We start from the raw sequence: 13,975 nt of genomic DNA, 5'->3' as shown, positions 1-13,975 counted from the left end.
CAGTTCTTCACAGAGAAAGAAAGAGCAATCTTAAAATTCATTTGGAATAACAAAAAACCCAGGATTGCAAAATCTACTCTCAGCAATAAAAGAACCTCTGGAGGAATCACCATCCCGACTTCAAGCTGCACTACAAAGCAATAGTGATAAAAACAGCATGGTATTGGAACAGAGACAGGCAGGAAGATCAGTGGAATAGAATAGAAGACCCAGAAATGAACCCCCATACCTATGGTCACTTGATCTTTGACAAAGGGGCTAAAACCATCGAATGGAAAAAAGATAGCATTTTCAACAAATGGTGCTGGTCCAACTGGTGGTCAGCATGTAGAAAAATGCAAATTGATCCATACTTATCTCCTGTACAAAGCTCAGTTCCAAGTGGATTAAGGACCTCCACCTAAAACCAGCCACACTGAAACTAATAGAAGAGAAACTTGGGAAAAGCCTGGAACACATAGGCACAGGGAAAAAGTTCCTGAACAGAACACCAATGGCCTGTGCTCTAAGACCAAGAATTGACAAATGGGACCTCATAAAGCTACAAAGCTTCTGTAAAGCAAAAGACACAGTCAATAGGAGAGAGCGGCAACCAACAGATTGGGAAAAGATCTTCACCATCCCTACATCTGATAAAGGGCTAATATCCAAGGTATACAAAGAACTGAAGAAATTAGACTCTAGACAATCAAAGAACTCTATTAAAAAATGGAGCATAGAGTTGAACAAAGAATTCTCCACTGAGGAAACTCAAATGGTTGAGAAGCACCTAAAGAAATGTTCAGCATCCCTAGTCATCAGCGAAATGCAAATGAAAACAACACTGAGATTCCACCTCACACCAGTCAGAATGGCTAAGATCAAAAACACAGGTGACAGCACATGTTGGTGAGAATGTGGAGAAAGAGGAACACTCCTCCACTGTTGGTGGGATTGTAAACTGGTACAACCACTATGGAAGGCAGTCTGGCGGTATCTCAGAAAATTGAATATAGTGTTACCTGGGGACCCAGCTATACCACTCCTGGGCATATACCCAAAAGAAATTTCAACATACAACAGGGACACATGCTCCACCATGTTCATAGCAGCCCTATTTATAATAGCCAGAAGTTGGAAAGAACCCAGATGCCCTTCTACAGAAGAATGGATGCTGAAAATGTGGTACATTTATACAATGGAATACTACTCAGCTATTAAAAACAATGAGTTCACGAAATTCCTAGGCAATAGGATGGAGCTGGAAAATATCATCTTGAGTGAGATGACCCAATCTCAAAAGAACATACATGGTATGCACTCACTGATCAGTGGATATTAGCCCAAAAGCTCACAATTTCTATGAAACTACATATAGACCACATAAAACTCACATAGAAGAAGGAAGACCAAAGTATGGATGCGTTGGTCCTTTCTAGAAGGAGTATCAAAAGTTTCAACCAGAGCTCCCAAAGTCTAAACCGCCAGCCAGAGAGCACAAAGGGAGGGACTCATGCACCTGTATAGGGAATTGAGGGTGACCTCGTTAGACTTCAGTGAAAGTGGAGGGCCATGGTCCTCGAATGTTTGGATCCCCTACTGTGTGGTAATTTGAGAGCAGGGAGATGGGACTGGGAGGATGTTTGGAGCACACCGTCACAAAAATTAGGAGGAGGGGGTATGGGATAAAGGGTTTTGGGGGAGAATGAGAAAGGAGATAACATTGAAAGGTAAATACATATAATACCCAATGAAAAACCCACACAGATAAAGGGTCTAAAAAAAAAGTGAGAGAGAGAGAGATGGAGAGAGCTTACTTATTTTAAATTAATTTCAAAAGTTTCTAGGAGTTGCTAATTGGCTAAGATACTATTTTAAGCTCTCCACAAAATAATTTAAATTTCTGTTCAATATTCTCAAGAGAGAGGTAAACCCTAATTTCCTCAACAGTTAATTGACAAAAGAGAGGTAATCTCACAAAAAGTAGAAAAAGCTATTTCTAATCGATATATTATATAGTCTGATTAATTGTCAGTGGTGCTATAAAAGTCCTTTGACAAAAGATTATTAATATAGATTTATATATCCTTAAATAAGGTCTTCATGACTCTCTGAGTGTGGAAGGAGTGACTGTTGGTGCTTCTGCCCTGATTTTACAAGAACTCTGAAAAATTGGCTTTAAAAACAATAGAGGGGGAACGGTACCCCCTCAGAAGGAGTCCCCCTGTAATACTCTCCATCATGCCTTGTTCACTTTTATCTCTCTAAAGCTGAAAACTCATGGCAAATCTCTTGCCGATCATGTTGGTGACCTCTGGCACCACCAAGACCAACAAAACTTTGCCACAGATATGGGGAAGGACCCTCTTACCCTTTAAGGGAATGTCCCAGACCCAGTTCCCTTATGGAGCCGAGGACTGATATGCCTGTCCAATACCACAGAAGGCACAGCTAACCGGCTACCAAAAAGATTAATGAAAAAAATAGATACCCCCACAAAGCCAGGCCCAACCATAAATACAATGAATAACAATTTATACCCAGGGAAGAGATATCTCCCTGAGAATTCCCTTCTTTTTTCTTTCCAGGTAAAAATGAATCACCCGTGATGCCTGCTGTTAGAAATTCTAATCCAGATGTGCCAGAAGCCAGGACCCTCGCCCTTACCCTCACCCCCTACCTTTCCCCACCTGCACAATGTGCTCTGAAGCTTGGCAACTGCAAGATCCTGCTTGGCAACTGCAGATAGACTCAAAGCAGTGTACCATGTCTTCTGAAGAATAGCAGGGAGACCATAACTCAAGCAGTGTACCATATCTTCTGAAGAATAGCAGGTTGCAGTCCTCCTCACCCCCATGAATAACTAGGACCCGCCGGTCGGGTCAAGTGGCGCCCAGATGTGGGGCTCGAGGCATGGACCCCTCCGGACGGACCCTCATTGAGAGGATGTGCGCACAACATCAAGACTGAGTGAGACAGAGATCATCGCCCACGACCTGTCGTCCTCAGAACCAGGTTGATTCTGCCATGAAGAAGACGGTTGAAGTTCATTACCATCAGCTGAAAATTGAAGAGGATCCAGAACTGATTCGGCAGGAGACTGACACAGCTGCCAGCTCCCCTGCCTCCCCCTATGGTTGACCCCTAGACTTCCCCGCCCTCCAGAAGGGTTCCTGGTATGCCTGGCTTTGCCCTCGTTTCTCTCGCTAGAGAGCTTGGCCTCTTGATCACCCCAACAAAAATTGGCTTTTTCCTAAACCAAGGCCGCCCTTGATATGGCCGCTAACATTGGGGAGCCTTCCTTCATGACAATATTACACCCCAAACTGACAAATGGTTGGTAACTTGAACATTTACAAGGGACTAGGATGGCTGTGAATTAGCCCAATGATGCGATTATTGTAGGTCCACTTCCCAGGGGCCCACCCAATGCAGCCGAAAAGGAGTGCGTGGTGCTGGGAGTGGGTGCAGCCTGCATGGCCTAAGACAGGGCTCTCACTCTCCTTTCACCCACTTCGGGGTCCCTTGACGTTGCCCATCGTCGACAGCCTAAAGCCTTCGACCATCGATGTGACTCATCTCACATCAATGTTTTGGGGTTGTGAACTTGTCTAAGACCCCCCATAATTAGACATCCAAATTCAAAACTCACATAGTTGGGATTGATCATAAGACGTCTTCTCTAACTAAACAGAGAAGGGGGAGATGCCAGAAGCCAGGACCCTCGCCCTTACCCTCACCTCCTACCTTTCCCCACCTGCACAATGTCCCCTGAAGCTTGGCAACTGCAAGATTCTGCTTGGCAACTGCAGATAGACTCAAAGCAGTGTACCATATCTTCTGAAGAATAGCAGGGAGACCATAACTCTAGCAGTGTACCATATCTTCTGAAGAATAGCAGATAGATCATAATTCAAGGCAGTGTACCGTATAGACCATGACATGTTTCAAGGCACAGGCCAAGAAGATTCTGTACTTTTCCACCACCTGACCCCTCTTACCCCCTCCCCTTGTAAAACATGCTATAAAAAAGCATTTCATGTTCAAAAAAAATTAAATAAATAAAAAAAGAAGAAAGTTAAAAAGGAAAAATCGCCTCAAAGTGGATCAAATACCTTAATTTAAAAAGTAAAATGAGGATCTATAGAGTCTGCTCAGTGGTTAGGAAAATCTCTTTTCTCTCAGAGATTCCCAGCAACCATATAGGGCATCTCACAACCACCTGTAGCCCCAACTCCTGGACATCTTCTGGGATTCCTCATGCATTCATGTACATGCTTGAGTGAACACACACACACACATACACACACATGCTCACACTCACACATGCACTCATGCATGCATGCATGCACACAGACAAGCATGTGTACATGCATATGCACACACATCCAGAGTTCTTGGTGACACACGACATGAAAGTGCAGAAGACACTGTGGAGTAGAAAGGATGACTCAATGCAGGTAAAAGGGTAAGGAAGTGGGAGAATTGAAGGCAGAGGAAAGCAAATTATTCTTGAAAATGCTAAAGTGATAAATAATACTTTGTATGTTAATTACAAATTAGAAGGTAAAAAAAATCACACTATTAGAACTAGCATGAACTGGCACCAGTTATTGGAAAAAGAATCAAATTGACTGATATCTCCATACCAATGGAAATAATGAAAACCGTGTAAGACTATGTGGTCTTAGAATAGAGAGAAGATGGCTTTGACCAGAAGACCTGGAGAGAACCCTCAGGAGAGGTGCAAAATTTGAGCTGGCTTTGAAGGTGGCTTTGGATTTAGATTTAGAGACAGCAGGCATTGCTGCCCAAAAGGTAGCGTATTCAGTTTGGAGGCAACAAAGTGTATACTATTCATCTGGGAGAAACAATGAATTCTTTAATATTTCTGGAATTATGGTATGGGGAAGCTAGACACACACTAAAACTTCTCTTGGCTAAGGAGGCTATAAAAATATGTATACTTCTGGGATGATGCACACAAACTTTGGAGAGGCTTAGGCTGAATAGTTCATTACTTAAATGGTCCAGTCTTGCCTGTGGCTCACCATAGTTTACATCCTTAGTCCAGTGCCGGGTGTCAAATACTATACCCTTGTTTCTCTCTGTTTCACCTCAGTCTTCCATGCTTTCCCAGGTATCTCTTTTTTATAGCTCATAGTTTATATTTTTTAAGATATTTTGAGATTACTAAAATGCTCTGACTCTTTTTTTTTAGATTTTCACTCCCCTCACCCTGCTCAGAGGTAAACTGAACTTTTTTCTTCCTAATGTTATCTTTATTTCATGACTAGGTTTTTGTTTTGTTTTGTTTTTTTTGTTTTTGCTTATTATGGTAAGAAGGCCCCTTCTGTCCTCATCAAAAAAAATTAATAAAATTAGATGATGAGAAATAAGAATATCATATTCCTTTATTAGTTTGTTCATTTATTCATTAAATAAGTATTTTTTGTTGGGTAGTGTATCTATAGTGTTAAATAAAATATTTTATTCATGTCCTCGGGAGGCTCATATTTGCATTTGTGAGCTAGTCATTACATATCCAATAACACAACAATTAATATTTAATTATAATGGTGGCAATTGCAGTAATAAAAATATCCTAGAATATTCTAAACCTAGCCTGGAATGGACTCAAAAAGGCTTTTGCTTAATAAGTTGTAGAGATGTTTTGCTAATATTTCTACTCCTTACCAGTTTATGATATTTCATTGCATTTTGTTAAAAAATTTATAGATAAACTATGTGTGTTCATTGTATACAACAGGATGTTCTGAAATATGTATACATACAGAATGATTATTAGGCAATTAATATGCCTTAAATAGTTACCAGTTTTGTGGTAAGAATGCTTTACATCCATTCTCTTAGCATTTTTTTTAAAGAATACAATTACTAGTTATCAACCAGAGATAATAATGTATAATATTTTTATAGAACTTATTTATCCTAATGGAAATTTTGTTTTTTTAGCAACATCTCTAGAAAGCCCCTCACCAGCTACCTAATTTCTAGTAACCACCATTCTGCTGTCTACTTCCCTGAAACCAACTTTTTAAGAGTCTACATATGAGTGTGATTGCAAAGCATTTGTCTCCTTCTGCTAAGCTTATTGTACTTAGCATAAACCCCTCCAGGTTTATCTCTCTCGTTACAAATAGCAGGGCTTCATTTTTATGGCTGGTTATTACTCAGTTGTGTAATTATACCACATTTCTTTTTCCTTTCATCTGTCACTGGACATGTATGTTGTTTCTAGACCTTGACTGTCATGGATAATGCTTCAATGAACATGGGAGAGCTGGTGTCTCTTTTATACAGTGCATCTTATTTCTTCTGCATTTATATTCAGTAGTGGAATTGCTGAATTATTATCCAGTTTATTTTTAGTTTGTTGAACCATAATAGGTGAAACCAGTTACTACCAGCACTGTGCAAGTTTCCCATTGCCTTACGATCTCAGTAGCAAGTATGTACTCCAATTTGGTAGTAATCCTTGTAACAGATATGAGACAATACATTATTGTGCTTTTGATTTGCATTTTCTTCACCAAACAAATTGTGTTTGTAGAAGTTATAAATAAATAGATCTGAGTGGAGATTAGGATCAACAGAAGCAATAAGGAAAGAGAAAAGAGTACACAAGCCTGTAAAAGGCCCTGTGCATTGTACTAGTGTGAGTGGAGAGAAATACTTTTTAGAAATACAGAGGGACCCTTCCGCCCCTACCTGGTCCTTTTGGCTGGAGCAGTCACATAGCTGGTCTGCTCTCGTGGAGATACTGAATCCTGAACCATCTTAGAGTAGTGACTGCACTCAGAGCAGTGGATAAGAACCCCATCTCACTCTCTATGCCCCAGAGTTACAACTGGGAGCCAGGGACTCTCAGGACCCACCAGCCACCCAAACCCCGCTCCTCTGGAATTACACTTCCCTTCCACCCGTGCTTGGTCCTTTTGGCTGGGGCAGACACATAGCTGGTCTGCTCCTGTGGAGATACTGAATCCTGAGGCATCCTAGAGGAGCGACTACACTCAGAGCAGTGGGTAAGAACCCCATCTCACTCCCTATGCCCCAGAGTTACATCTGGGAGCCAGGGATGCTCAGGACCCACCAGCTACCCAAACCCCGCCCCTCCAGAATTTCACTTCCCCTTTACCCTTACCTGGTCCTTTTGGCTGGAGCAGACACATAGCTGGTCTGCTCCTGTGGAGATACTGAATCCTGAGCCATCCTAGAGGAGCCACTGCACTCAGAGCAGCGGAGGAGCCACTGCACTCAGAGCAGCAGACACCTAGCTGGTTTGCACTTGTGGAGACATCTTATCCTGAGCCATCCTAGAGGAACCACTGCACCCAGAGCAGAAGGATTTCCAGATCCCAGAGGTGGCCTGAGTCCCAGGAGTTCTTCCACCTAGGAGATTAGGATCATAAGACCACAGAGACATCTGGACTCTGAGGAGGTCTGCAACAAGCAAGATAACTGGAAATACAGACTCTAGTCTTACCCAGTGAGGGCAGGTAACACTAGAGTTAACCAGATGGCGAAAGGCAAACGCAAGAACATAAGCAACAAAAACCAAAGTTACTTGGCATCATCAATACCCAGTTCTCCCAATATAGCAAGCCCTGGACACCCCATCACACCTGAAAAGCAGGATTCAGAATTAAAATCACTTCTCATGATGATAGAGAATTTTAAGAAGGACATAAGTAACTCCCTTAAAGAAATACAGGAGAACACAGGTAAACAGGTAGAAGCCCTTAAAGAGGAAACAAAGAAATACCTTAAAGAACTGCAAGAAAACACAACCAAACAGGTGAAGGAATTAAACAAAACCATTCAGGATCTGAAAATGGAAATAGAAACAATAAAGAAATCTCAAAGGGAGACAACCATGGAGATAGAAAACTTAGGAAAGAGATCAGGAGTCATAGACGCAAGCATCACCAACCGAATACAAGAGATAGAAGAGAGAATCTCATGTGAAGAAGATACCACGGAAAACATTGACATAGCTGTCAAAGAAAATGCAAAATGCAAAAAACTCCTAACCCAAAACATCCAGGAAATCCAGGACACAATGAGAAGACCAAACCTGAGGATAATAGGTATAGATGAGAGTGAAGATTCCCAACTAAAAGGGCCAGTAAATATCTTCAACAAAATTATTGAGGAAAACTTCCCTACCCTAAGGAACGAGATGCCCATAAACATACAAGAAGCCTCCAGAACACCAAATAGACTAGACCAGTAAAGAAATACCTCCCAACAAATATTAATCAAAATATCAAATGCATAAAACAAAGAAAAAAGTACTAAAAGCAGTAAGGGAAAAAGGTCACGTAACATACAAAGGCAGACCTATAAGAATTATACAAGACTTCTCACCAGAGACTATAAAAGCCAGAAGAGCCTGGACTGACATCATACAGACCCTAAGAGAACACAATTGCCAGCCCAGATTACTATACCTAGCAAAACTCTCAAACACTATAGATGGTGAAACCAAGATAGTCCATGACAAAACCAAATTTGCACAGTATCTTCCCACAAAGGCAGCACTTCAAAGGATAATTGATGGAAAATGCCAACACAAGGAGGGAAACTACAACCTAGAAAAAGCAAGGAAGTAATCTTCCAACAACCCCAAAAGAAGATAACTATACAAACATAATTCTACCTCTAATAACAAAAATAACAGGAAGCCACAATCATTTTTCCTTAATGTCTCTTAACATCAATGGTCTCAATTCCCCAATAAAAAGACGCAGACTATCAGACTGGATACACAAACAAGACCCAGAATTTTGCTGCGTACAGGAAACACACCTCAGTGACAAAGACAGACACTACCTCAGAATAAAAGGGTGGTAAACAATTTTCCAAGTTAATGGTCCCAAGAAACAAGCTGGACTAGCCATTCTAATATCAAATAAAATTAACTTTCATCCAAAACTTATCAAAAAGGATAAGGCAGGACACTTTATACTCATCAAAGGAAAAATCTACCAAGGTGAACTCTCAATTCTGAACATCTATGCTCTAAATGCAAGGGCACCTACATACATAAAAGAAACTTTACTAAAGCTCAAAACACACATTACACCTCACACAATAATAATGGAGGATTTCAACATGCCACTCTCAGCAATGGATAGATCATGGAAACAGAAAGTAAACCGAGACACTTTGAAATTAACAGAAGTTATGAACCAAATGGACTTAACAGATATCTATAGAACATTTAATCCTAAACAAAAGAATATACCTTTTTTTCAGCACCTCATGGTACCTTCTCCAAAATAGACCATATAATTGGTCACACAACTGGCCTCTACAGATGCAAAAAGATTGAAATAATCCCTTGCATCTTAACAGATCACCATGGACTAAGGCTGGTCTTTAATAATGACAAAACCAATGGAAAACCCACATGCACATGGAAACTGAACAACTCTCTACTCAATGATGACTTGGTCAAGGAAGAAATAAAAAAATAAATTAAAGACTTTTTAGAATTTAATGAAAACGAGGATACTTCATACCAAAACTCGTGGGACTCCATGAAGGCAGTGCTAAGAGGAAAACTCATAGCTCTAAGTGCCTACATAAAGAAACTGGAGAGAGTACACACTAACAACTTGACAGCACAACTAAAAGCTCTAGAACAAAAAGAAGCAAATACACCCAAGAGGAGTAGAAGGCAGAAAAAAACCCAGGGCTGAAATCAACCAAATAGAAACAGAAGGAAGAATACAAAATATCAACAAAACCAGGAACTGATTCTTTGTGAAAATCAATAAGATAGATAACCCCTCAGACAGATTAACCAGAGGGCACAGAGACAGTATCCAAATTAATAAAATCAGAACTAAAAAGGGAGACATAACAACAGAAACTCAAGAAATTAAAAACATCATCAGATCCTACTACAAAGGCCTATACTCAACAAAACTGGAAAACCTGGATGAAATGGACAACTTCCTAGACAGATACCAGGTACTGAAGTTTAATCAGGAGCAGATAAAGCATCTAAACAGTCCCATAACCCCTAGGGAAATAGCAGCAGTCATTAAAAGTCTCCCCACCAAAAAAGCCCAGGACCAGATGGCTTTAGTGCTGAATTCTATCAGACCTTCAAGGAAGACCTAATACCAATTCTCTTCAAACTATTCCACAAAATAGAAACAGAAGGAACACTACCCAATTCGTTCTATGAAGCTACAATTACATTCATATCCAAACCTCACAAAGACCCAACAAAGAAAGAGGACTTCAGACCAATCTCCCTTATTAACATTGATGCAAAAATACTCAATAAAATTCTAGCAAACCAGATCCAAGAACACATCAAAACAGTCATCCATCATGATCAAGTAGGTTTTATCCCAGGAATGCAGGGATGGTTCAATATTCGGAAATCCATCAATGTAATCCACTATATAAGCAAACTCAAAGAAGAAAACTACATGATCATCTCACTGGATGCTGTGAAAGCATTTGACAAAATTCAACACCCCTCCATGATAAAAGTCTTGGAAAGATTAGGAATTCAAGGCCCCTACCTAAACATAGTAAAAGCAATATACAGCAAACCAGAAGCCAACATCAAACTAAATGTAGAGAAACTTGAAGCAATCCCACTAAAATCAGGGACTAGACAAGGCTGCCCACTCTCCCCCTACTTATTCAATATAGTACTGGAAGTCCTAGCCAGAGCAATTAGACAACAAAAAGAAGTCAAAGGGATACAAATAGGAAAGGAAGAAGTCAAAATATCACTATTTACAGATGATATGATAGTATACTTAAGTGACCCCCAAACTTCCACCAGAGAACTCCTAAACCTGATAAACAACTTCAGCAAAGTGGCTGGTTATAAAATCAACTCAAACAAATCAGTAGCCTTCCTCTACATGAAAGATAAACAGACTGAAAAAGAAATTAGGGAAATGACACCTTTCACAATAGTCGCAAATAATATAAAATTCTTTGGTGTGAATCTAACCAAGCAAGTGAAGGACCTATATGACAAGAACTTCAAGTCCCTGAAGAAATAAATCGAAGATCTCAGAAGATAGAAAGATCTCCCATGCTGATGGATTGACAGGATTAATATAATAAAAATGGCCATCTTGCCAAAAGCAATCTACAGATTCAATGCAATTCCCATTAAAATCTCAACTCAATTCTTCACAGAGTTATAAAAGGAAATTCTCAATTTCATTTGGAACAACAACAACAACAACAAAACCCCAGGATAGCGAAAACAATTCTCAACAATAAAAGAACTTCTGGAAGAATCACCATCCCTGACCTCAAGCTGTACTACAGAGCAACAGTGGTAAAAACTACATGGTTTGGTACAGAGACTGGCAGGAAGATCAGTGGAATAGAATTGAAGACCCAGAAATGAACCCACACTCCTATGGTCACTTGATCTTTGACAAAGGAGCTAAAACTGTCCAGTGGAAAAAGGACAGCATTTTCAACAAATGGTGCTGGTTCAACTGGAGGACAACATGTAGAAAAATGCAAATTGATCCACTCTTATCTCCTTGTACAAAGCTCAAGTCTAAGTGGATAAAGGACCTACACATAAAACTAGATACACTGAAACTAATAGAAGAGAAGGTGGGGAAGAACCTCATATACTTGGCACAGGGGAAAAGTTCCTGAACAGATCACCAGTGGCATATGCTTTAAGATCAAGAATTGACAAATGGGACTTCATAAAACTGCAAAGTTTCTGTAAGGCAAAGGACACTGTCAATAGGACAAAATGACAACCAACAAATTGGGAAAAGATCCTTATCCATCCTACACCCAATAGAGGGCTAATATCCAATATATACAAAGAACTCAAGAAAATAGACTCCAGACAACCAAATAACCCTATTAAAAATGGGGTATATAGCTTAACAAAGAATTTTCAACTGAGGAAACTTGAATGGCTGAGAAGCACCTAAAGAAATGTTCAGTATCCTTAGTCATCAGGGAAATGCAAATCAAAACAATCCTGAGAGTCCATCTCACACCAGTCAGAATGGCTAAGATTAAAAACTCAGGTGATAGTAGATGCTGGCGAGGGTGTGGAGAAAGAGGAACACTCCTCCATTGTTGGTGGGACTGCAAGATGGTGCAACCACTTTGGAAATCAGTCTGGTGGTTCCTCAGAAAATTGGACATAGCATTACCTGAGGATCTAGCTATACCCCTCCTAGGCGTATACCCAGAAGATGCTCTAACATACAACAAGGACATATGCTCAACTATGTTCATAGCAGCCTTATTTATAATAGCCAGGAGCTGGAAAGAACCCAGATGTCCTTCAACTGAGGAATGGATTCAAAAAATGTGGTACATTTACACAATGAAGTATTACTCAGCTATTAAAAACAATGAATTTGAGAAATTCCTAGGTAAATGGATGGAACTAGGAATTATCATCCCGAGTGAGGTAAGCCAATCACAAGAGAACACACATGGTGTTCACTCATTGATTATTGGATATTAGCCCAGAACATTGAAATATCTAAGATTCAACTCTCAGGCCACATGAAGCTCATGAAGAAGGAAGACCAAGTAGGGGTGCTTCGTTCCTTCTTAAAAGGAGCAACAAAATACTCAAGGGAGCAAACATGGAGACAAAGTGTGGGACAGAAACTGAAGGAGGGGCTGTCTGAAGTCCATTCCACCTGAGTATCCATCCCATGTGCAGTCACCAAAGGTAGATGCTGATGTGGAAGTCAGGAAGTGCATGCTGATAAGAGCCTGATATAGATGTCTCCTCAGAGGTCTGCCAGAATCTGACATATTCAAAAGCAAATGCTCACAGCTAGCCATTGAACTGATCATGGGGTTCCCAATAGAAGAGTTAGAGTGAAGACCATTGGAGCTGAAAGGGTTTGTGGCCCCATGAGGAGAGCAACAATACCAACCAACCACAGCTCCCAGGCTCTAAACCACCAGCCTAGGAGCACTTAGGGAGGGATCCATGGTTTCAGCTGTATACTCAAGGATGGAGAGCCCTTCTGGGCATAGGTGGGACAAGAGATCCTTGGTCTCATGAAGGCTGGATGCCCCAGGGTGTGGGAATTTCAGGGTGGGGATGTGGGAGTGGGAGGTAGGTAGGGGTACATCCACAGAGAAGCAGGAGGAGGGGTGAGGGGATAGGTGGTTCCTGGGTGGGTGGGGGATGGGGTAAGGGGATAACATATGAAATGTAAATAAAATATCCAATAAAAAAAGATAAAAAACAAAACAACAACAACAACAAAAATAAACAGAAATACAGATGGATTAATCAAAATACTAAGTGATTGACAGGTATGGATAGAAAAGCATGGGAAAGTATTGCGGTTGAGTCACAGATTTCTGATTTCATTTGTTGAGTGCATGTCAATGACATAGTTTGAGATATTGACTCTGAAAACATGCTAGGTTTAAGTGGTGGCTATTTTTAATTGTCAATTGTGTATAGAAATCTAAATACACTGCTTTGTCTATGTGTTTAGGCGTGATTATAGACTAGGCAGCATTTACTTTTGAGTAGATAACACAGACAAGGGTTGTCTGTAATGTGAGAGGGCACCGTTGTTTTGCTGGTGACTCAGACAGAACAAATTCAGAATGCAATTTATATTTCCCTCTGGAAACTGAGGCACACTAATTTCCTGTCTTCAGTTTAGAACTACAGACTTTCTAGCCTTTGAAGTCAATGACTTGAGTCTCTGAGGCTACTTCCATGATGAAATAGCTTTTGCACTTGAACTGGAAGTTGAAACTCCGACCTTTGGTCTTGACAAGAATCATACTGAGAATATTCCTGGGTCTCCTGTCAGAATATAATTTCTGAGGTTTCTTATAACATGAGAATTTAGATATCTCTTACTTTCTGTTACAAATCTCTTTTCTGCTTCACCTGCGTGCATGCACACACACACACACACAGACAGACACACACACACACACACACACACACACACAC

Source organism: Grammomys surdaster, unplaced genomic scaffold (genome assembly GCF_004785775.1).
Source record: "Grammomys surdaster isolate TR1022 unplaced genomic scaffold, NIH_TR_1.0 203, whole genome shotgun sequence".
Taxonomy (NCBI): domain Eukaryota; kingdom Metazoa; phylum Chordata; class Mammalia; order Rodentia; family Muridae; genus Grammomys; species Grammomys surdaster.
The sequence above is the reverse complement of the archived record's forward strand: the minus strand, read 5'-3'. Positions refer to the sequence as shown.